The sequence below is a fragment of the Anguilla anguilla genome, chromosome 14 (genome assembly GCF_013347855.1).
Source record: "Anguilla anguilla isolate fAngAng1 chromosome 14, fAngAng1.pri, whole genome shotgun sequence".
Taxonomy (NCBI): domain Eukaryota; kingdom Metazoa; phylum Chordata; class Actinopteri; order Anguilliformes; family Anguillidae; genus Anguilla; species Anguilla anguilla.
In genome coordinates this window covers 12,452,675-12,477,766 of record NC_049214.1, presented here as the reverse complement: position 1 = coordinate 12,477,766, position 25,092 = coordinate 12,452,675, and the positions used below count along the sequence as shown (strand labels likewise).

The 25,092-nt window shown below is 41.2% G+C and overlaps 1 long non-coding RNA gene across 1 annotated transcript in view; it reads left to right on the top strand.

Moving 5' to 3' along the window:
* LOC118213227 overlaps positions 1-19,206 on the top strand; it is a 37,756-nt gene extending 18,550 nt beyond the window's left edge. Inside the window, exon 2 of the long non-coding RNA XR_004762373.1 lies at positions 17,243-19,206. This is a non-coding gene — a long non-coding RNA (uncharacterized LOC118213227). The remainder of the gene's footprint in view (positions 1-17,242) is intronic.
* Positions 19,207-25,092: the final 5,886 nt, after the last annotated feature.

The window sequence follows — 25,092 nt, the reverse complement described above, 5'->3', positions numbered from 1 at the left end:
CACCGGGCCGGTCCCTCTCATTCCTGCTCCCTGCGAAATAATCCCTTTTTCTAGGCCACCCCACGCTGCTGGGCTGGATTGTGATGAAAGCGAGCCGCGGGTGGGCGTGTCCTCAGCTCAAACTCGGGCGCACCTGCAGGGAGGCGGCCCCTGACGCCTACCTGTCCCGGGACGCCCGCGGGACGGGACCAGAACTTACCTCAGGGGGGACAGAGAAGCGGTGTGGGAGGGGGGCAAATCTTTTCTAAGTTTTTCCAGGGGGATGGGGGGGCTGGGCAGGGCACTGGCCGTCAGCTGCGGCTGGGGGCAAAGATTCCGTAGGACAGGGTGACCGTCGCACCCTGGATGTTACGCGTTCCATCCAAGAGGGACAAAAATCTCTGACATCAACCATCGAGAACCAATAGAGAACATGGGTGGTGCGTCCCCTGATAAGCACAATAACGTTAGCATTGATCACAACTAAATGTATTTCGATGCACTGTAATATTCACATAAAGGTTAATGCTCATGTGTGAAGTATGCATCTCGGTAACTATATACTTGAGATATCATATATTAATTTATATTGTGTTTTCCAAAGTAAGGATCTGAACTCTCCCCGCATCTCTCCCTGGTTTGTTTCCATTAATCCTCTACAGTGCTAAATGTGATGTGCATGTGATGACACACATGAAGTTACAAATTACAAGGTACAAGTGCCAGTTCATTTGTGTGAATGCAAAATAGAAAGAACAGAGGAAATACATTAAAATTTTTGTCTTGTGAATGGATCTAAAACAATTAATATTTAGGACCCCAGCTTGGTTATATTAGTTTTCTTTAATACATTTTTCCATGATCATTATCGAAAGGTTGGGCCAAGTGAATGGCCTCAGCCATGCCTTGCTCTCATTGAATTCTGCGTAGCTCACATTAAGCGCGGACAATGTGTGTTTGATGAGTGCTTAGCGCCATTGAGCTGTTTGACTTATCCACAGACGAGGGGTCCATTTTCCCTTGTGGGTCACGACCCCCGTGACACCAGCCGTTTAACCCCGGAGCCCCTCGGGGCCGCCGGACCGCCAAAGGGCCCCAGAGGAGCGTCTTGACCACCTTGCAATCCAGCTGGTCTGAATGAGCCCGCAGCCCTGCCAGCTGTCCCCTCCCTCTGACCACCAGCCAAAACCAACAACCTCCCCTCGGATCAGCTCGTCCCACAAGTGCTTTTCACAAGCCTCTCTGGGCCCTTGCCCCTCTCGCTGTCCTGGGACTGCCAGAACAGATCAAGTGCTTGACCTTCCGCTCACGGGGTCCGAGACAGGTCAGGGTCAATAACTCACAATGTCAGTTAGATTTTACACCATAATAATAATAATAATAATAATGTATGCATGCGTAAGAATGAATATGTACAGAGTACCATAAAACAACACTTTGTTTAATGATGTTACAAATTGTCATGTGGCTAAAACCCTGCTATAGATACATTTAGTTTATAGACAACCTTCAGTTTTTTTCAGTCCCTTCAAAGGAAATGCACAGGAATATTGTGTCCAACTCATTTTCACAATAACGCTAAAAGATTTGAAATATTTACGTGTAGCACCGTACTGCCATCATCACCAAAATGGTGCTGTATGCTGATCACCACAGATGCAGATGCAATTTAGAGAGCAACTACCAATCAGAGCCACGTTTTCCCCATGTCCGTCCCTCCCCCTCTGACCAGCTTGCGCTCGTGTCCAGATCGGGTCACAGATAGGAGGGGCCTGTGTGTTCAAGGCCCTTGACCAGAGCAGATAAACCATTGTTGCGGAGAGAGAGGCTAACAACTATGCCGACATCTATTACCACAATGGCCTGACCCCTGGATACCCAAGGGACAGCACACGCGGCCAGTGACCAAACAACGGAAGCGCGAGGCCCTGGTTCCTCTGCTGTGGTGTCAAGGCAGCAGTCCTTTCAGGGCCTGTTCAAATTAAATTAAATGTACTTTGTCCTTAACTTAAACCAGGCAACTTAACATTTAATGCGCAAGGCTTAGGGGAAAGCACAGCTCTCAAGATTCAGTTGGTAACTGCCTTCAGCTAAACGTAGCTGAGGCCTTTGGTTTCGATGTTTGACAAGGTGCGTGACAAGTCAGAAAATATTTCCCTGGCATATTTTCTTGTAATTCTGAATTTATGTGATATGGATTATTCAGAAATTATCACTCATGCATTCCAGCAAAAGAGAGCAGAATTAAACACCGAAAGTAAAGCATCTGTCATCAGTATAAAAAATTAGTAATGGCTATGTTATTTTAAACAGGATATGGTTTACACTATAAGTCTATAGTTAGCCTCATGGTATCTATAATGTACATTTTATACATAAAAAACATATTTTACTGTGTCTGTTACAATAAAATATGGTAAATGCGTTAAATTAACATTACTTATTTGTCTGTAGTGTTTCATAGGACTGTTGTAAATTGATAGTGATGGTTTAACCTATGCCCTCCAGCAAAGTACCCTTGACAACACGACAAATGAACAACCATTCTATATGATACAACACAAAACAGCCACTGTGCAAGACCACAAGGGACTAGTGTGACCCCTGAGACCAAAAGATCAGAGGTCACCCCAGAAGTGACTTCCGCACTTGCTTTAAAATTGGGCAGACATTCTATGCTGCGGTCACTTTCTTGTTCGTCCTCCCCTCCCTCCCTTGGTGTCCCCAAATTGAAACATCTGACCAGACAGCCCTTGACCTGCATGTTTTCCATATGGGCTGGGGATAGGCGCATTGTCGGTAAACTCCCTCAGGTCAGGAGGTGAGTGACCAGGACTGTTTACAGCAAAATCAAACAGCAAACATTTGGCTTTTGTGCTCTGGGCCCTCCCCCACACCCCTCGTTTGGGATCCAATCCAGACTTTAAAAGCTTTCTCTATTTATGCCCAAGTGACTGTGTGCTCTGTAGATTGCTGCACTGAGTTCATCATTTTTATTTGCGTCAGACGCCCAGATGAGAGGGGAAGGGCTTGTCTTAACAGCAATTCCAACAAATGCATGGATTCTACCTCTCTTTTCCCTTGTTTGAGTAAAAATACATAGTCAACATTAAAAATAAACATTCACTACTTTTACTCCACTGAGTCTTTCATCTCAAAAGAACCTTTTATTTCCTTGCCATGGAAAATCCAGAGATTGTTTAGATTTTTTTTATTTTTTGCCTTTTGATTAAAGGCTGCGTTTTTGTTTATTTATTTTTTACATTTTATGAAATGTAATTTTGTATGGCGGATGTTCTCCCCCCCTCCCCCCCTTTTGTTTTACAAAGAACCATTTTACCCTGATTTTCACTAGCGCATATAAGCTCCCGTCATGCACTGAGGCTTGTGCTCTGCGCTCAGGCCACAGGACGGTGAGCTGTGTGGTCTGCCCCGGTGTCTCGCACGCAGAGGTGTCCCTGGGCATGCGAATGAGGCCGGCAGCAGTCCCACAGCTTCTCCCGGGTTATGAATATAGTAACACGGGACAAGCTTTGTTTTTACGGCCCCTGTTTAAATAAAGAGGCCTCGCGGGACGACCTCTCAGGTCAGGGGGCTCCCGGCTGGTGTCAGGGAGCTGTCTGACGATTTTTTCCCACGTACCACAAGCCCATTGTCCCGCACAGGGAGCCCCCATTAACGTTTGGCCCTTTAAGTTAGTGCGGTTGCGGGCTCAGTAGCGGGACGTCTGCCCGGTATGTAAAATAACTCAATGAATGGGTCGCTTGGAAACGCCGATAACAAGGGGCGGCTGAGCTAACTGGGACAGCATGGGGTCATTTTCCGGCTCGGCGCTTTTCTAAAGAGTTCGGAGCACACGATCGGGTCTGAGGGGCCATAGACAAAGTGTTTGTGGGAGACGTGCTGCATGGGTGTGTGTGTGTGTGTGTGTGTGTGTGTTTGAGAGAAGGAGAGAGAGAGAAAGAGAATGAGAGAGAGAGAGAGAGAAAGAAAGTGATGGCTGTGTTTGGGAAAGGCATGCAAAAAGAAGAAATGGGGTAATTCTGTAGAAAGCACACTGCTGATGTCACTGGCTGTGTCGGACTGATGAACACAGATCTAGGGGCGCACTGACGAGAGGCTTCCTCATCCTTAGCGTGAGACATGAGCATGTGCATGTCTAAAAATCTACTTTTTAAGATGTAATTACCTACATTGCCTCAGTGCCGCATTCATAGTGAGATAGAAATGTAGAATGTCTGCAGTACAGTCATTCGATTTTCAGTTTTCATCCAAATGTTAATTTTCTATCATTTAGAGAAGTACTTCACATTAATGCATCTCAAGAATTGTGTCATTATATTGATAGTGATGCACTCCCTCTGCTGACAGAGTGGCTGGTTTATTGATTTGTATTAAAAATCTTCCAGTAAAATTAGAAAGGAGGCAAGTCACAAATTAAATGTATTTCTGTTAGTGGAACATTGACATAATTACTCTCTGATATGTGCATTATTACGTCAGAATCAGACATACATTTCTTGACATACAGAACTAAATTTTAAATGAAGACAGGCAAACATACATAGAATAGTACAATCAAACAGTAAACAAAACTATCTTCCTTCCCGCACTGCTTCTAAATGTTTCTCTTTCGTTTCATTTGCATTTCAGCTGAAACGCCATGTAACTTAGAATAAATTGACATTACCCTGATTAGCTCCTGATGAATATCCTGATATCAATCTGATGAAAAACTAAAGCTATATTTGCATTGTGCAGCATGAACAGCGCAGCTGTCATTTCAAAAAGCATGACACATTGTGAGCCATTTAATAATAAATAAAAATCAACAAATACATAAATAAAACATGGTCTTGTGTCAGTGCGTTCTTTATGCTGTCTACACACTAAACACAAAGTGTTATTTTCACATATAATGAGGTCAGACTCCTTTTCTATGCATTCATCTCTTAGGTGTCTGACAGGTTTTCACACTATTGCACCTTGTAGTATAAAGCCAGCGACTGGGGCTTTGTTGATCTGAAGGAAAGGAACGCAGCCCGTAGCACTGGAAAATGACAAGGAAAGAGATTTCCCTTTCCTTTTTTCCGCAGTGGAGGAGAAGAGGTCCGCTCTGAAAAAAAAGGGGTACGCTCACAGACGCTAACCCGCTGCCGCTGTCTGGAACATTGTAGATCACAACGAAACCAGACCTGTCATCCACACCGTTTTTTTTAAAAAAGCAGTACCTTTGCAAATTTACAGTTCCTGAATAATTGAAAAAAAATGCTAAAGCCTGTTAGTACCAGTTTGAAATTTACTCCAGATTATAGTTTAATTTTGATTATAATGTAAACCATTATTAGTTGATTTTGCTATAGCTGAAAAATTGCATATTTGAGACAATACTACTCTTTCTCAAACTTCAAGCTTTGGTGTAATTTATCTATGGTTATGCTTTTGTGAATAGCATTATCCTAAATTCCTAAAATATCCTGAAATATAGGATGGAATGATCTTATTTTAATTATTGGAAATCCACAACCCAGCTTAAAGAAATAAAGAATGAAATGTCAACAAAATGGATCTGACAAGTTAGTGTCAATTTGCAGTGTGCATACCTTTATGATTGAGGAAATGTAAATGGTAGCTGTGTTTTGAAGACTGAGCATGCTGGATCTTCTCCTGTCATTGTTTCATTCTGGTGTTGTCAGTTTTCCTGTTTTGCGGCTTTTATGAACCAAAATGGTATGTATAAAAGGTGTCAGTTAATGGTGCAGCGGGTTTTATTGTGTATTCACTGCTGGCCATAATCAAAAACTGGTAAAACCTCTCTCCTCAAACTTCCTAGATAACTTTGTTGTTGTCCATGGAAACCTGTTTTCTTTTGTCTAAAAAAGAGCAGAGTGAAACGTAGCCTTTCCTTACATTGACACAGTGATGGTGATTCCGACTGGATATGGTGCAGTGTTTACCTTCATTTCACTTGATCACGGTCTGACCCGACTGCAGCATGTCTGTCAGGACTGGTATCAGACTGCAGATATTCAATAAATAAAGCTAATCTAAATGATAAGACACAGGAACAGCTCAAGTTCATATCCAAAGAAAATGGATTTCAGTGATATGCCATGGCAATGGTGCAAGTCTTCATTAATACAAACGTACAGTGCCACTGCACTTTGTACAGGGAGTGGTGAGACAATTCACAAGAAATAGAAATATTTTTGTTGTTCCTATTTTTGACATTAGGAAAACTGATACAGTGCCTGTAACGTTTCTTTCGGATGTGTAAAATGCAAATATTTTTTAACACCATGTTGAACTGATGTTTGCATGTGAACAGCTGCAAAAAAATATATAAACCTTACCATTTAAAATTGCAATTCAGTGCTTTACCAGAGGCCTTTACAGCGAAAGCGATTTACAGAATATGCATTGAACATGGCTATAAAACTACCACTACAACTAGCGATAACTAAGGATTACACACAGACACCGTCTGTCGTCAGCTTGTAATTGGGATTAACTTTATCATCAGAAACCAACAATGGCCTTTAATCTCAGAGTCTCATGCATATCTAAAAAAAAGGACAGTCAATCAGTATTGCATGGCCTTAGCTGGCTAATATAATTACTTTCTCACACTGTCTAAAATCTTCAGATATAAATGTTACACTGGTTTCCTAAGGCATTCTGGTATGAGATTAACCCTCCTCTGGTAAAGGCCAAAACTAAAAAGTACGACAGTTCAACTTGTCCACAATGAATTGTTCTAAAGCAATCATTAATTTTCCCCTAATTTTCCCACAAGGTAGATTTTCACCCTTCTACCCAATGATGGCAAATGTTCCTTCTCAGAGTCCTTCAAGGCCTTCACATCATTAAAAAATATTCACAGTATTTAATTCAGCAAACGTGATCAATACATTTTTTGTCCCCTCATTTCTTGGGGTTCTGTGCTTTGTTTGGAGTTTGTTCACAATAATTATGTTAATAACTGTTAATAATAGTCAGTTATGTTTTTTTACAATTATATTTATAATAGCAACATCTAAAATGTACTGGGCTAAAATTAAGTTAAATAAATGCAAAGGTGTATTTAAAAACAAATCTCGAGCTCCAAAGTAGCAAAAAAAGAAAAGAGTCAGCTGATTAAGTTTTTTATACTTGAACTTGGAAAGCCTCCATCACATGCCTCACAAGCCAGTATGAATGCTCATTCAAACACCCCAAAACCACTCCCCGGGTCCCCGCCATACGCAAGTCATTTAAAGGAAACTCTTGGACCCTCCTCTGTTTCCTCCCCAATGTCAATGTCAGTCTGGCCTGTGCTGGTAAACAACCTGTGAAAATGTCACCCACAAAGACCCCACAGACTGTTCCCAGACCGTTTTATGACCACACATAAACTTCTCAGATGGCTGTTTAATTTCCTCCCTAAATACAAATTAATGGACGCTTGCTTAATGTGGCCACAAAGGAGCAGCGATAATATGCGTGGGAGGGGGAAGGTCAAAGGGAGGTCATCCAGATCAATGCCCACATAGAGGTTGACCGGCTCTTGAACTTTGTCCCGACCGAGGTCTCTTTCTTCGATCTTCTTCTTCCCTGGATGCCTTTCCAGCAAAAGAAAATGGCTCCCATTGACCTGCCTGAATGTCTACAGAGCTGCGCAGAGGAAATTACTTTAAAGGGGGACTGCGCAGCTGTCTTCACCATTCAGATGATGCCCATTCTTCAAAGCCATTAGTTTTATCTGCTTTAAACCAGTTTTAGTGAGCAATACAGTCAATACATTATGCTTATTCATTTATCAACCAACTTATTCATTTGCAGCTGAATGTATCTGCAGTAGTTTCATTCTTTGTAATATTACTTTTTTCAATGTGTTTTCACTTCCCTGTCATTTCGTAAAATATATTTCCATGTCTTGATCTTTTGTGAAAGTACTATACACATAAGGTGATTATGAGAGGCAAAAAGCCTCAGAGGCCAGAACTGGAGGAGAATATTTCTCAGTCAAAGCATTTTATAGACCTACACTGACCGCAATAATAAGATCACAATTTCAGTCGGTGCAGTTCTTCATATTAGTGGATTTGCAGTGAAAAGGGTCATCTTGTCAATTGGTGTTGAAGCACCAACTGCTCTGAATGTGAGAGTAAGAACCAGTGAATTACAGGAACTTCATAAAACCACTTCACCTATGTTAATTCTTGGAATCACCACAGAGTCAGATTTAAATCATGGTCTCCAAAAGGATACTTTGGTTGAAACCAGCCAGGATTCATTTTAAGGAGACGAGTTAGCTACTCTTAATTCCTTATTTCTTCTTTTCTTAAAATGGATGTTCTAATGAAAGGAATGATCGTGCAGTTGACCGTCTGCAGCAGGCTCTCTGAACCCTCCATTAGACTATCGTGGTTATGCAAATTCATGGAAATGGAAAGTGCCCTGACAAAATTACAAATGTCCCTCTTTAAAAGCCAAAAATGTGCTTCAGACTCCGGATACTGAAATAAAAGTGAACTTTTGTCACCTCTCTCATGACTGTTGAAAATTATTAGAAAGGAATTTTGATCCCTATTTTTCCATATTACTTTTTTCTTGTGAGCTTTTTTAGGGTGCTTCATTAAAAGAGTTTGCATCATACATTACTGAATGGAAACAAATGGACAATGACATATGATGGACAGTAGTGTTTTGAAAGTCTGTGTGTATATGTGTGTATGTTCACTTCCCTGAATCTGCAAATCTTTATACAAGCAGTTTGTTATCAGAACAATTCTTCATATTCTTATTGGGTAAATAATTGTTACTAATAATCATCATTAATCATCAGTTACCCGCAGTACACAGAGTACAACATTCAGATTTTTAACACAGAAACATGTTCAATGTAAAATCAGCTCTGGTACTTTTAATTCTATTAGCGTGCATTTTCTCACTAAAAGGTCAGGGGTTCAGTCCCTCCAACCCAAACTCTGACTGTGACCGTGTCTGTCACCAGGTCCTGCGCACAGTGATTACTCATTGACTTCCTTCTCCACGGTTCGAGTCAGAATCGACAGTGTGGCCATTCTTCTCAGGCCTGCAGGTATCAGATATATAACAATTACAATAATTACACTAAGTGTGCCTGTTGGAGCTCCTGAGTGGCTCAATTGGTACCTGTAAGAGCACTCAGCACAAGCTCATGCCAAACCCTATAGCTCAGACATCAGTTTTAATCCTGGATTGGTACCATTAGCTACATATGACCAGAAGTGCACAGGAGCACAATTTACTATTTCAAATTGAAAAGTTTTTCCACTTTCTGTTTGCAATCTTTCACTTTGTTGGAATAATTAATCGTTCCCCTAGTAAGTACAACAACTAAAAAATAAAAACATACAAAATTGGACAGCAATAGTGCACAGCAGCAATAGAGTCACAAGATTGACGAGTTTTAAACAAGGGAATTGGATTGATTATTATATATTATTAAACATGTGTATTGTCTCAAGCCTGATTATTTTCATGCAGTAATTTAATGTTGCAGATCTTAAACAGAAGCTATCCCATAGACTGCCATTGGCAGAGACACAGGTCTCTGCCCTAAGGTAATAATAACTGCGTGAAAGTACAACTGGTTTTCCCCCATGCCAGTCTGGGTTTGCTTTAAAATGACATTTTTCCCCTAAATATGTGGCATTAAAGATATGCCATTATGAATAATTTGGTTAGGAAGGAAAAATGAAACAACTGTAGACAATCACACTTAACTATTTCAACCAGGCAAAGCACTGGCTTGGCCAGGTGGAGTGAAGTCCATCAAAACTACTAGAAAAAGGCATTTTAATGGCAATGTGTGACATCTCCCTCAAAACTATGAGACATCCTTTTGATGATGTATGAAATTAATGAAATTAAGCAATAATCGATGGCCTATTAATTACAGAATAAAAATAAATGATAAAATGTGATTTATAATAAAAAGCTAGTCTTCTACAGATGGAGTCAACTGTGTTAATTTCACTTCACCTTGAATTCAGTGAAAACTAAAAAAGAAAATAAGAGAGGGAATTCATGTATGTTGCCACTGCAGAGAGAAGGGTGCCCCAGTAACACTGCAGGCCTCTGTATGGCTTACACTGTGTGGACCCACCCTGCCTCCCTTTCAGCCTGAGCGCATATATGGATAGAGATTCAAAGTGTGTCTCACAGATGAGGCCCTGTTTAAAGGTGACAATTAGCCCGCACTGGAGATCATGGGGAGGCTGAGGAGAGAGAGAGAGAGAGAGAGAGCAAGCGAGGGTGAGAGAGAAAGAGAGAGACGGAGAGAGAGAGAGAGACAGGGAGAGAGAGCAAGCGAGGGTGAGAGAGAAAGAGAGAGACAGGGAGAGAGAGCAAGCGAGGGTGAGAGAGAAAGAGAGAGCGAGAGAGAGAGCGAGAGAGACACAGGGAGAGAGAGCAGGTACACTTGACAGTTTGGGGATCTTTGTAGAGCGCTTTCTCCGGGGGGTGCGGTGCGGGACAATGATGAAAGGAGCGGAATATTCCGTCTGAGAGCGAAGGGGGTGTTCTCCTTTAATCAGCGCCCCCCTCCCCTCGGGAGAGTGCCACGGTGCCAGCGGGGTCTGGCGCCTCAGCCACCTACTGTTATGCTAATGAGCACGGCTGAGGGTATGAATGGAGGGCCCCGGCTAGTTAGCGCAACGCTAATTAACGCGGCGTGGCCAGGTGGAAGCTGGGAGCTGGGGGTTGGGGGTTATCTGCTGCTTAACAAAGGGGCAGAGGAGAGAGCCGGGGATCGGAATCAAGACTGGGTGGGGGGGCACGATGCCAGGCACCCATTGTCGTTGAGAGGTTCGGTAAAGGTTCTCTCCGAGCGAGGATTCTATCTGGCCGAGCCTCTCCCCTGTTTTTGTGTTTTTGGCTTCAGGCCTGCTAGCCGTAGAAGCAGAGAGCATCTCTGAATGCCATTCTTCAGCCTCAGCCTCAGTCTGAGGTGAGGACAGTAAGGCCCTTGGGGAATGGCCACTCCTTAGGCACGGCCATTTTGTCATCAGCACTCCCCTGAATTATTCATCTTTACTGTGTGATTCTACACCTACTAAATTTAGTTTTCCTTTTATTTAGACCAAGTGAAATGGTGATAAGGAATGAGGGATATTTTATTTAAGAACGTAATGCAAAAATGAACATTTTTGACAATTTAATCCGAATACGTGTATTAGCATCAAAAATATCAGTAAAAGGGAAGCTTTTTGAATGAATGGATTGAGCTTGTCTGATTGCGTATGGTGAGAAACAAGCCGGGGTGGTAGTTGTGTTTTTTTGTCTGGGCCAGACAGGACCGTTTGCTCTCCATTGCCTGGGATCCCTCTCATCTGGGCCGCTCTCAGCCACCTCCTGATGGACGGGCTCGGCATTCCCACAGATGTGTGGATGAACGGGCCGTCGGGAGAGACAGGCATATGGCACAATGTCGCTGTTGTCAGGGGGAGCCCGATCCATCGCACCCGAGCCATTGTCCTCCCTCCAGACTGGGCGTGTGTCTGCATGCAGCAGGGCAATTGGCTGTTTGAACCCAGAACCTTTGGAGACCTTTCCCACAGGCACAGGCCCACAGCGGACCCACAAGTTACACCGGTGTGGAAGGGCCTCTTAAAAAGGCGCACTGATGCCATGGATGTGACCGTGTTCTTCTGAAAATTGATCCATCATTCTACAGCACCTCTCAGATTCAGCTGAGAGAGCTCCACTGATTTAAATTGCAATCTCTTAGGGGTTTTTTAAAGATACACTGCTGACTTTGCAGGTGGTGATGAGAAAATAATATCTTTGGTTAATTGTTGTATAAGTCTTTTATTAATATGCTTAATAGAATTGACGTTGTCATTTTTTTCCCTTAGCATTCAATAATTACAGTATTCAGAAATGAAACGTATTCATAATTGATGTTTTATGGATTTTATTATTTATTGATCAGATGCTGAGAGATTCATGTTCCATTAAAATATTTCTTTAGAGCAGTTATTGCAAAAACATAATAAGATATTGCAAAAACATAAACTTAACAGGTGTTTAAAAATATTAATTGACAAATTTGGTGAATTAGCTGAATTTATTAAATATTTGGGAGAGAAAGTGTGTTTAGATTTAGTAACAAAATATGACAACAAAAAAACAATGTCAACTAGTCTCAAGCATTACCCTAACCACATTTTCACTAAATTTACAGTGCAGACAATTGCCTTTTAGCATCTTAGATTACTATAATGCATTGGTGAAAATACATTCTTGAAATTATCTCTCACTAAAGATATTTAAATATTTAATAAAATATAATGTGTTCTGAGGTCACAGTATATTTGATGGTGGCACATTTGAGATGCTCCTCCTTCATTCACTCTTCATTCTGCATTTTCTCTTTTTCTTTTTCTGTCTTATTCTCTCTTTCCACTGTACATTTAGAGACATTTATAGCAGACTGGATCTAAGCTTATCATTATGTGTCATTATCAAAAATGCACTTGCTGTACATGCATACGCAGAAGCAAGGGCAATACATTTACAGTGCTTTATTCTTTCTGAAACATTTACTTAAAGGATAACATCCATTAATGTCAACATAGGCGGTAAATATTCAGAGTAGTACACATATTCCATAAGAAGAAAAATCGTAACATTCATAAAATGGTGAGGCAAAATCCTCCAAGCTTCAGAGAAAAAGGAAAGAGATGTTGTCATTGTATTTTTTTTAAATCATAAATGGCCTTACATTTAGAACTTCTGGTAGTCTTTGACTGCTGCCTGTTATTTTATCCAGAATGGAATCGCTGGAATACACTGGCATCACTGTGGTGACCACATTACAAATATGAGGAAACTGATTTAAAGTACTTCTTTAAGTAAGTGTAATGATATGAATCAGTTAAAGAAAATAAGCAAACTTAACCAGAGAGGGAGATAAATGGAATTATTGTGCAGGAGCCAAACGTGATGGTTCACTCTGCCAAACCAAAAAATCAATAAATAAATAATTTAAATAATTCAGCATTTAAACAGGAACAAAAAATGCCACAAGTAAATTTAACCTCGGTGCATTTTATTTCTTAAATTTGAGTGCTACATTTAACAAATTATCATTTTGTTTCTTACACTGACTTTTAAATTAATTGTACAGAGCACTCCACTCCCCACGTATTTTATGAAATAAAATGAGAAAATATTTAAATAAGAGCAGAGGCTATTGCAGTCGATTGTATGTGGGCAAAATATTTACTGTGATAGTGAGATTTTTTTTTTTATAATTTGGGGAACATGCCTCCATAATTCCTGTGAACATTGTTGATTATAAATTCCTGAACAGGCAGGCCAGGCTGAAACTTTCAGTGCTTTCAGTGTTGCTAGATTACAGAATGAGGTAAAAGCAGATTGACGTGCTGTTAAGAGGTGGATCATAATAGCCAATGAATTACATTTGGCTTTAAATTTAAATTCCATGCTTCTTGAGATAGAACAGCTCCAGACCTTGGCATTGCTGTGTGATATGCCATATGGATTTGGATGGCGAGCTTCAATGGCAGTAGGGTGAAAGGATTTGTTTTGTTTGTTTGGATTTGTTTTTGTTTATAACATGTAACCAAACATCGCACATTGCTCATTAACTAATTCAAGCAAATGCACGGAAGCATGTGTCACAACTTTTAACTGATCTCTCAATCAACTCTCAGACGTTTTAAAGCATATATAGTGTGTTGCATTCAGGTGTTCTTCATATAACATTCTCCTCAAACTGAGCCAAAAGTGAAGTGTGATTTATACTTCCACTGTAGCATAAGACCTTTTCCTAGGTGCTGTATTATAATTGAAATGTTTAAATGAGCTTGGGAGAAAGAAAAAATACAGCAGGAGTCTGTGAAAATGAACAAGATAACATGTCTGCAGAGACATGCCTTTACCTGGAGTTCAGGTCATTTCCATTTTGTACCAATTTAGAGTTATGATCATTAAACCCATTTTCCACTCCTCCCTAAAAAATGTAGGGTCTCGCGGTAATTGCGTCCAGGTCTTTCTTGAGTAGAGGAAATTAAAACTGACGCGAATCCCAGAAGAGCAGGCTACATTTATTTGTCGGGAGGACAGGTTACATCATACAGCGGGGAATTCCTTTCTTGTTCCACTAGACGGGAGCGTGAAAGGTGATCTTTATTTTCCCGGGCGATGAATTTGACTCCTCCACTCCCCCTCCCCCCCCCCCCTTGCCCACCACACCCTTTCCACACCCTTTGTATTTGTGGTGTGCTTCTCGTGCGGAGCAGCAGTGGAAGTTGACAGACTGACGGCTTCTGAAATGAAGGCCGACGCGCCCGGCCGCATTGCTCGGTTGCTAATTGCTCTGTCTCATCCTTTCTCGCATTAGCGCGCACTACGGCACACGGGCTATAAGACTGAGCTGCTAATAAACACTGAGTGCCATCTAAGATGAAGACAGAACAGCGATTAAATGAGCTGAACATGGGGATTTTGGTCTATACAGTAGCATGCTTTTTACGGTGCGGTATCCTATATAGTAGGGGAAGCTATTCGTGCGCACGTGCAGGGGGCTATGGAAATGCGTAGTGCTTATTTAAAGATTTTGTGTAACACGGTGTGTTTAGTAACAGAGCGGGGAAAAAAAAATTTTTAATGTGGAATTTGTTTTTTTTTTTATTGAAGGAGGAGACATCCATCATTCACATTAGTGAAAGCAATTCAAACTTCCAGGTGTAATGGCTCTCCAAACACTCTAATAACTTGCTGTCTGGGAAACTAGAGGGTATTCATCTTCATGTAAAGAGCAAAGTCATTTTCTTGGATAATTGCCCACTTCAGGAAGCAGACTGGAGGATGGTATGACCCCCAGGGTTATAATGTGAGCGAGTGTGAAGTTGAACACAGCCTAGCCTAGTGATGTGGCGACGTGGACGTCACTGTTTCACGCTGAAGGATACCCACAGTTTCAGATCCTCCACGTGATACTCGATACACTAGAATGATCAGTTCATGCCGAACCTTCAGTCTGCTGAGTTCCACGGCATTTGGGAGTTAAAAACACTGCACCCAAGGTGAGACTGACCATACTTAAACCGCATACATTTAACTCTGAGAACATACATTTCTCAGAAACACAATCAAAGTCACAGGCAATGACCACTGTAGCAAAGACAAGGTAAATATCCAGTCGCCGGTACTTATGCACAGAATGAAAAAAACATTAAGAAACAGCCATATAAGACGGGAATTATGGCTCTGAGGGGCAGATTACCCGGCAGGCGAGCCTGTGAGCGGGGTGTGGTGACTCTGCACTGTTCTCCAGGCGCATCCAGATCTGTAATGTCAAGGCCGATGCCAGCCACCCGGCGTATCTGTCATCGTTTGCATGTGAGTGATTATTTCTGCATGTTGATGAATAGAGAAGCAGCCAGGCCAGATTAAAAGCCCCCTTGATTTTCTGAAGCACAGCAGGGAATGGTTAATAAAAACAAGACCACAAAGAAAACACACACACACACACACACAGGCAGGGGAGAGGCAAAATTATAGAGTGGCAGGTGTGAATCAGATTCTAATTCACTGTGCCCTTAAAATACTGAGAACGGAGGAAAATTCTAAAACAAACAAAGAAACACATCCTTGAAAATAGCAGACACCATTTTAATTAAATTGTTGCTAGGTAACACATAGCAGGCCGAGGTGTGTGAGCGTGCGTGTGTGTGTGCGTGTGTGTGTATGTGTGCAGGAAGGGGGTATGGGGGCCCTCTTCAACATTGAATAGCTAGATTTTCACATTGTATATTATTATATTTAGAGTCCATTAAGGAAGTATGGCACATTCATTTCTTTATACAAAAGGTAAAAAAGAAAAAATACAAAATAACTTACATTATTTTTATTAATTTTTTTTTTTATCAGGCATATCATTTTTGTTTTTAGTTGCAAGGTTGGCATTTTCTCCTAAAATTAGGACAAGTTCACTCATATAGTCAGCAGATTTTAAGAGCTGGGGTTGATTAATTTGTGCTTTCATCTTTTTTTCTTTTCTTTCTTTTTTTTTGTAAAAGGGAAATGTTAATGCTGTGTGAACACAATATACATACTGTCAAATTGAATTTTGTCCATCAATGATATTAGAATGAAAGCTTTTCTAGATGGCTGAGTAATTTGCCTATAAAGTGGGAATAACATCAAAATTACAGATCTTTTTCACTTGTATCTGCACAAACACAAGTATATTGTTGGAATGTGAATTCATTTCTATTCATGTTCTGAGGCAATTAATTGGTCTATTAAAAAAATAAACACTGTGTGTTCTTGTTTCCAGTTATTAGATAAAACAAAAGACAAATAGATGCCAATTGTGTTATAATTTAGCCCTTGTAATCAAACATTTTTAAAAATGTTTCTTCTGTAGAAAAGTGATGCATTTAATAATTTTTTTCTTTTCAGACATAAAAATGAATTTTACATTAAAGCCTTGGAAATGCCTTTACTGTGGCCCCAGCATACAGTTCATGCAAAAAATCTGGTGCAATAATAAACATTTATGTGATGAAGTGTCATTTTAAATGAAACAACAGTTTTTAAAAACGTATTGGGAAAAAAATTAAATTTTTCATTCCTATTGACTACATGATCATAGATGTAAATTGGCAAAAGTATATTTCTAGTATTAGGTTTGCTGCATAGTTTGTCCAGGTGGATAAATTGTATCGAATGATATATGTGTCAAGAATAACAATGAGCTCTAAAGCTTATATGAAAATGACGCTTGTGTAGGTGTCATACAATTATTAAATCAAGCATACGCATTAAGCATACAACCTCATACAATTCATTAATAATTAGCCAGGATTTGCATGTGATACTCATGGCGTAGCACACAGTGACAGCACTGTATGGCTCAGCAGCCTGGAAGAGACAAACAAAATGAAGCAGACTTCCTGATCTAACATTGATATGCATCGCCACATATAAACATGTGCCCATATGTTTGAATACCTCCTCAGCAACTTCAAACTGCAGATGTAGCCAAGACTATGAGAAACCTCATTTTATGCTTTTCTTACTACAGCAAACTAACTGAAAGGTAATGTATTGTAAATGCCTTGACATTAGATATTCTTTTCAGATACTGTACTCATTCTCTCTCTTTCTCTCTCTCTCTGTCAAATGTACCTGTGCACATTCTCTCTCTCTCTCTCTCTCTCTCTCTCTCTCTCTCTCTCTCTCTGTGGAATTATTTGTGCAGAGATCAGAGGGAGAGAGCCTTTTATCTCTGTGGCAGAGTTTTGCCTCCAGTTGTGACTTGCTGGGACCAGGGTCCGAGCGGCTCGCTGGGGCACCAGACGAGGGCGGATACTTTTGGCCCCTGTACCCTGGCAACCGGCTCCTGAGGCAGCGGCCCCGACGGGCGCTCCGCAGCTGCGCCCTCTGTCCATCGCGGCGGCCCAAACGCAAACCCGCCATGACCCAGTGACGGATTGGAACCGGATGAAATAACAGAGCCCTTGAAGTGGGGAGTAAATCTGACAGGACACACTGGAAAGGTCCTGGCCTACTCTTTCCCAGCTACGGCAGCCTGTGTTCTTTTCTTTCTCTCCCTCCGCTCTCCTTGCAACGGTCCCAGAGATAATGTCATAATTTACAGGCATGCATTGTGCGGGATGAATGATGGATGCTTTTTAGACTTAATAAGCATTACCCTTTAACGGATAATAGTCTTTTGGTAACACGCAGTCAGTGGGGAGAGACAAAAAAAGCGACACCTTCAAAAGGAATTTTCCTTTTTAGTTCTTATTTTCTGACTAATGGGGGAAACCGAAAATGTAATTATTTTCTTTTATGAGCTGGCGGCTTGATACTGATCAAAGGGCGACCCTTTGTTCTGCATGTTATGCTGTTTTTTTTCTCCCTCTCCCTCTTGCTCTTCCCCCTCTCTCTTTCTCTCTCTACCTCTCTCTCACTCTCTCCCCCCCTCATTCTCGGATGGTCTTTTTCTTAAACATATTAAGAAAACAACAAAACAATGCATCCGCTGCACAGCAGAGTACACCTTAAGCAGGAAGCTGTTCGCTCCTGCTCTGGACGCATCTGTGAGTCTGCTGTCTCTGCCGGGCGCCCTGCTCTCGCCGCGTCTTCTGAGGAGCTCAGGGGCGGATTCACGCAGGGATCAGAGCCAGGGGATGCGTCTGCGGCAAACCCTGCCGCGCTACAAACACGCGCTCCGCGCTGCTGACCGCGGTGGTCGAATCTTCTCGCCAGTTAGGCGACCTGGAAAGCGTTGGCAGTGTGACCGAGAGCCTGGCAGGGGGAGGGGCTGCCTGACTGACTGCGGGTCACATCCTATAGGGACTCATGGACACGCTGAGAACCGCCCCCTGGGGACTCTTAACTGATACTTTAATGAATGTCCAGTGACCCACTGACCTCATCACTATGTCGGTGACCAGAAGTTAAACGGGCGTCTGGGGAACATATGACATCATCAAAGGGAGATGTACTCTGACCAAAGGAATTGACATGGAAATGTGTAGATGTAATGATGTAAAGCAGACTATTTTCTAGATCTTTCTTTCTAGTATCTAGTTCTGACATTTTACATTGATAATCTAGTCTTTTGCTCATTAAATGTTTTTGCGGAGAAAAAACAGAAAACAATGGTTATATTTTGTATTGCGTTAAAAGCCAGCACTTTATTGTTAGTATATTTTAATCTCATAAATGTTTTTTAGGTTTAACCTTTTTGGTAATCCCGTTTTATTATCCCTCAATATTTAATTCAGTTCTGATATTTCTTGTACACAACCGCTATCAAGCAAAAGGCAGTATTTTTCCACTTCCAGAAGGACACATTTAGGCAGAGCAGTTAGAGCAGGGATCCTATAATTCAGATAAATCTTACTTTCATGGGGTGACAAAGACAAAGCTCAGCACACTGGCATCCTCACTCACTAATCAATAACTATGCCTTCATAACTCCATACTTCTTTATATAACCACATTAAGGAAATTGACTGATCAATGAAATGATTGATTTCATTGTTCAGTAAGTATGCACACCGCAGGTTTGCATATAAATGTGTTTGATTAAATGAATAGTTGGTTGTGTAAAAGTGCATACATGCAACATATCAAGTGAAGTGACCTGATGATTATGCTTGGTGAATGCACTGAAGATCTAAATTTGACAATAAAACAGTGGTATCAATTGATTATTATGTTTTCCATTGAGTGATTCCTTTGTGAAAATATTAGTTTTCATCTTTAATGGACAATTTGTAAATTCTCTCATATTAAAATCATTTTTTCTTTTTTAATATGGCATAGATGCCCACAATAGTAATTACATCAATATGAATGAATAATGTCCTTATTTCTGAAAAAAAAGGAATTTTCCACAGTTATTTCTGAATATTTATGTTTTATGCATAAACACAAAACAGCATAAATAGAATGTATGCAACATGCATCAAAACTGCAGACAGTTATTTATGTGCTGGTCTGATCAGAAATTCGAAGGCGTGTTCTTGCTGCCTGTCACTGATTGGCTGTTAAGGGCTGGCTATGCCTGAATCATAGGATCAGTTGATGGGTGTTGCTCCTCTCTGGCCACTCCCGTACATCGTTGCAGAGTTCTGGACCCTGTTCCACCCTGAAACAGCAGGGGGCAGTGCACCATTTTTCATTTACAACACCTCAGATGTGCTGCCCTGTGAATGCCATCTGTCCCAAAGGATCCCTCCAAAATTGCATTATAATAAATGTGTGTGTGTCTGTGCGTGACTGTGTGTGAGTGGGTATGCGCACGTGTGTACATGTGCACATAATTGGATGCCAGATCTCGTTTATTTGCTGTGCAATCACAGTAGGTTCTTGATTTTCTTTCTTTTTTGCCTGTTACTTGTTCCAAAAATAAATTGCTCACCCCACTACACATCTTCTTTTACCTTCCCTTTAGGCTGACTTGGTGCCATCTAAACCGGCCTGGTTAAGTTCTAACTATTAAACTCAAGACTAATGTTAGGCTGAAATCTTGTGCATACGCAAAGTGTGTGACATACTATGTCCAGTGCATTAAGTGTAATAAAGGTATGAAATCTGAGAAAGGCAACACATAACCTGAGGCTTTGTTTTTTGATGGAGTCTCATTTTCTTTCATGCCTTTTTTCAGATCAGGTAACTTTTTTATTCAGTTTTAATTTTTTATGATGTTCCCTGCTTGACATTTTGAAAAGTAGCTTTCAGATACTGAGAAATTGATACAGAGTCACAGCACAGTCACTCTCTCACCACTTTGTGTCACCTTCTAAAGGCTCAAGACTGTTAAAACTGCAGCTGGGCTTTTAGATTTGGATCTGCCAGAAAATGTCAATTGGTTTGAAGCATAAAGCAAACTTTTATTAATATTATTATTATTATTATTATTATTATTATTATTGTTGTTGTTGTTGTTGTTGTTGTTATTGCCTTGTGCACACTATAATTTAATGCACCCAAATTATTGCATATTACCTTCAATGTAAATAGGACCTTATATTTTCTGATGTTAAATGTCCAGTTCTTGAAGATGATGATGATGATTCTTCTTACTGCTGCTACTACTACTATTATCATTTATTATTAATAGTATTAGTATTATTATTATTATTATTATTATTATTATTATTATTATTATTATTTACTATTGCTGTTGTTGCTGTATTGTTCTGTGCAAATGATTATGGATGTCTGTGGGGTTCTGCTTGCATTTTATTTTAATATTTTAGTATTCTTTCTACATTTTCTCTTCCTGAAGCCTGTAACCTTAAATAATGTGCCTCCATCAACACCAAATTAGCTGTGAGCAGTGCACAGGCAGAGAGCTGGTGTCTATTAGAAACACGTTAATTTATGCACTAATTAAGAGCATTTCTACAAAGCCCTGAGAATCCCTGAAGGAAAGATGATGATTTTAATGTGAAATTCAAAATCACTGCTATGTGCTAATTAAGCAGACCATGTTCACTTGCCTGCTTTATTTGTTGGGAATGCAGTGTCAAATGCACAGATTTTTATGCTTTTTTGCACTTAGTCCCATTTAAATCACCTCTATTCAAAGCCTATTATTATTATTATTACTATTATGGACTGATCAATGATGATTTATCAATTACAACAAAGGGATATATCGTCATTACTTTGCAGGTGAGTATACGTGGGCATTTCCAGCAGGTTTCTCCTGAGAACTGAGCAAAACCTGAATAAGCTACAATTGACAACTTGTAGATGAGCACTGAAACGTGAAGATCCCAAGTAATGTATTTTTGACATATTCCTGTCTTCACTAACTAATTAAATTTTAAACGAATACCACGTACCATCTTGAAACATACATGCATAAGCTAAATGCAGCAGTCACCAGTGTAGCTCTTGTTACTACATAACTGAAACCTTGACCTTTTGCATGATATTGTCCATCCTTGTTCTATCAAAGTTCTGCCCAAACCCAAAATTATTTATCATGTCTTCCAATTAGGAAGTGCTTTCTTTTATAAAGTGCCAGTATCAGTACGTTTTCATTGGAAATGTTGAAAAGACTCAAAACATTTTTATTAGGATTAACATAATTGGCACATTCATGCAGTGTCTCCCACCAACTGCTTAGGACCATTGTCTTGCTGTAGGCTGCAGCACTATCCAAAGCAAATAAGATTATTCTGTACTCTTCAGAATGCATTCGAATCATCAAAAAGACAAGCCTGTCTGATAGAAGTGAATCTTGTTCTCATCTGTCCACAAGACCTTTCTCCAGAACTTTGCAGGATCTTTTAGGTACCTCTTAGCAAACTGTAAACTGGTCATCCTGTTTTTGTGGCTAACTAACGGTTTGCATCTTGCAGTGTAGCCTCTGTAGTTCTGTTTGAAAGTCTTCTGTGAACAGCAGTCATCCATGCCAGACTCCTGTAGAGTGTTTCTAATCTGTCAAACAGGTATTTTGGGTGATTTTCTTATAGTGAGAATTCTTTGGTCATAAATAGAGGTCTTACTTAGCCTACCAGGCCAATTGCAATTACTGAGCTAACCTGTGTTCTCTTTCTTCTTAACGATGTTCTAAACAGTTGCTTTTGGTAAGCCTAAGGTTTGGGCCATTTCTCTGACTGTTTTTTTCTTATTTCTTAGCTTCATGTCCAGTAAGCACACATGGTCACTGTGTCGTCAGCACAATGTAATCAAATTCATTGGTACGTCATAGTATTTAGGGCATTTGCTCATTGGCCCTACATCCGAGTGATGGCGCAGTTCAGATGCTTAGTCTTTAGAGCGTTTGCTAGCTGGCCCTATGTTCAATGCATCAACCAGCAACATCGTGGGGATGTAGGGCCAGTGACCAAAAGCCTAGAATCAAGATTAGATACTGAAAGCCCTCTTATACCTGCACCAAGGAAGCGTTTGGACACACCAGACTAATTAGAAATACCTGTGAAACCATTTATCCCAAATGTTATAGTACCCTGAAATGGGGGCTATGTTGTAAAAGTGCTGTAATTTCTACATGGTGAAACCAAAGTGTATAAAAATGCCCTTCCGTAAAATCCGAGAATGAGCATTTTGTTATAAAATTGTGGAGCACAGAGCCAAATCAAGAAAAAACAATGTTTGTGTCCCACCATGTGTTCCGCCCCCTGACCCTGTGCCCTGCCCATGACCATGCAGGCATGAGATGCTATTGGCAGACGCCAATTAGCAAGGAACAGAAAAATAGGCAGCGATACATTGACTGAGGATAAAGAAGAGGCTGTGAAAAACATGGGGGAACCAGGCCCCCCTGTTGCACCCTAGGGCCACTAAGAGGTGCCATGCTGGTGTCTTGGCCTGTGCTGGGGCCACTATGGGCTAGAGAAGGGTGTGGGCTGCAGGGATGGATCTGCTGCCAGACAAAGGTGTGATCACCTACAAGGAAGCAAAAGCTGACAGAGTGAGGTTATGGCTGTGAACCATAACCCTTTAGCCATAAACATAGAATCAGCCTGGTTCACTTATCCAAAGTTCTGAAGAAAGCAACCTAGAAGACTAGACAACATATTGCACCAAGCGAACACACTTGAAAGACAACCATCAGCTACCATGACTTTTGAATAAAACAGGAAGGGAAAAATATCAGAGATTCACCACTCTCCCATGCAATATGTGAGCTGGAAATGCGTAGGTACAAGAGTTATAGAGGTACAGTGATGTGGATCACAAAGGACATGCTATTTTCATAATGGAAAATTCAGAGAAAAGAGATACACAGGCACACTAGAGGGTATTGCTGCAGAAGGCCACAGTGTAATGAGGGAGCTGTGCGCTTGTATATTTAGTCTTGTAGTTATTAGGTTCAGTTTGAGTGCTGTGGATCCTCTAGTGTCGGGCTCACCAGATGCTACATCAAACAGCCTCTTGTTGCTGCATGCTCTTCTCACTCAGGGGGTTTTGATCTCTGAGAGGACAGGACATTGCCCAGACACAAGGCTAAATTCAAGATTGTAGGGGCTTTGCACTATATATTCATTTATGTACTGCGTTTGTCAACATGAGAAGCAGAGTTGTGCCAGTGAAAGTCAAAGAAGCCATTATGAGGCTGAGAAATATGAAAAAAAAAATTCAGTCAGAGACAAGTCAAACCTTAGGCTTGCTGAAACCAACCGTTAGGAACATCATTAAGAAGAAAGAGTGCACTAGTGAGCTCAGTAATCGGAAACGGCCTGGTAGGCTAAGGAAGAACTCTACAGTTTATGACTGAAGAATTCTTCATTTTGTGAAGTCATTTGTCTCAAACATTATAACACCCTGAAATTTGTGTATTAAAAGTTGTGTTATTTCTACATGGTGAAACCAAAATGTATTATGTACTGCAACAATCATCAGTTAAGGACTGGGAAGACACCAGTATGTGCTGGTTGTAAACACAACCACAAATATAACAGCTGCAGTACTGTTCTCCACTACAGTAGACATGCTATTCCTGTTCATTAGCTCCTCAGTAGTAGGAGGAGCTCTGGGTTCTGCTCGGGCGTAAACTAGAAGACAGTTTTGTCAGGGAGGCCGTTCCACATTCACACAGTGGGAGTCATTTCGGGGGCTCGTCTGACAGGTATAAATATAGCCGGGCTTGAGTGGGTCTCAAGCACGTGCGGCCGTATCACTGTCTCCCCCTCTCCACTCCATCTCCTCTGCTCTCTCCCCTCCCAGGTAAATCAGGTGCGGCGTGAAAATTGGATCTTCGATTTTCCGCGCCAGCGTCCCCGGGCTGCCTGGCTGGACCTCTGAGGCCATGGCGAGGATGATGCTTATGATTTGTTGACAGGTTAGTGGAAGAAAGTAGCAGCTACGACCCAGCAGAGCCCCATCTGTATAGTTACCCACTTTCCCACCAATCAGCTCCTAATGGTTGAATTCAGCGTTTGAGATCGCTGTCTGCGCAGAGAAAAAAATCACCTGGACACATACTGCGCCAAACCACCGAGCAGAGCCTATTAGCATGGAAGCGGAATGAAATAAACCCGTATGGAAATGGCCCGGTAACGTAGCTGCACTTGTATGTATTTTGGCAGACTGCTGTAAGAGATCAAGGGGACCTTGCTCAGGAGGCACGCTGCTGCCAGGGTCACGTTCGGGTTCCCTGCCCCTACACTTACGCGTAGGGAGCACATTCTACGGCTCACAGGGGAAAATGGAGGCAGCTGCCAGGTTTAATCAGGCCCCAGAAACGACCCAATCGGCTCGGTAAATACGGCGCCTCTGCGACCTGCCTCACAAAGTGACCATGGGAAGCAGCCAACGTTATTCTAGGAAAGGTGAACAATTTAAAAAATGGCGTCTATGCAAAGGCTACGGAACTGTGCCTTCACCTCCGCCCCTCATGCCCACATTATTATAACAGTTTTTACCCAACGTCTTTATGGATGTTGAGTGTGAGAAGTCCACTCAGGGGTGGCCCATGACAGAATGGAAATAGAGAGAGATTGATTCACTGGTTTGGGGTTTGATTAGCAAGTTGAATTGCAGTACGTGGCAGCACTTAGTCCAGACTCATTAAAAGGGACCATTTTATTTCTCCAAACCTAAAAAAACAACTAT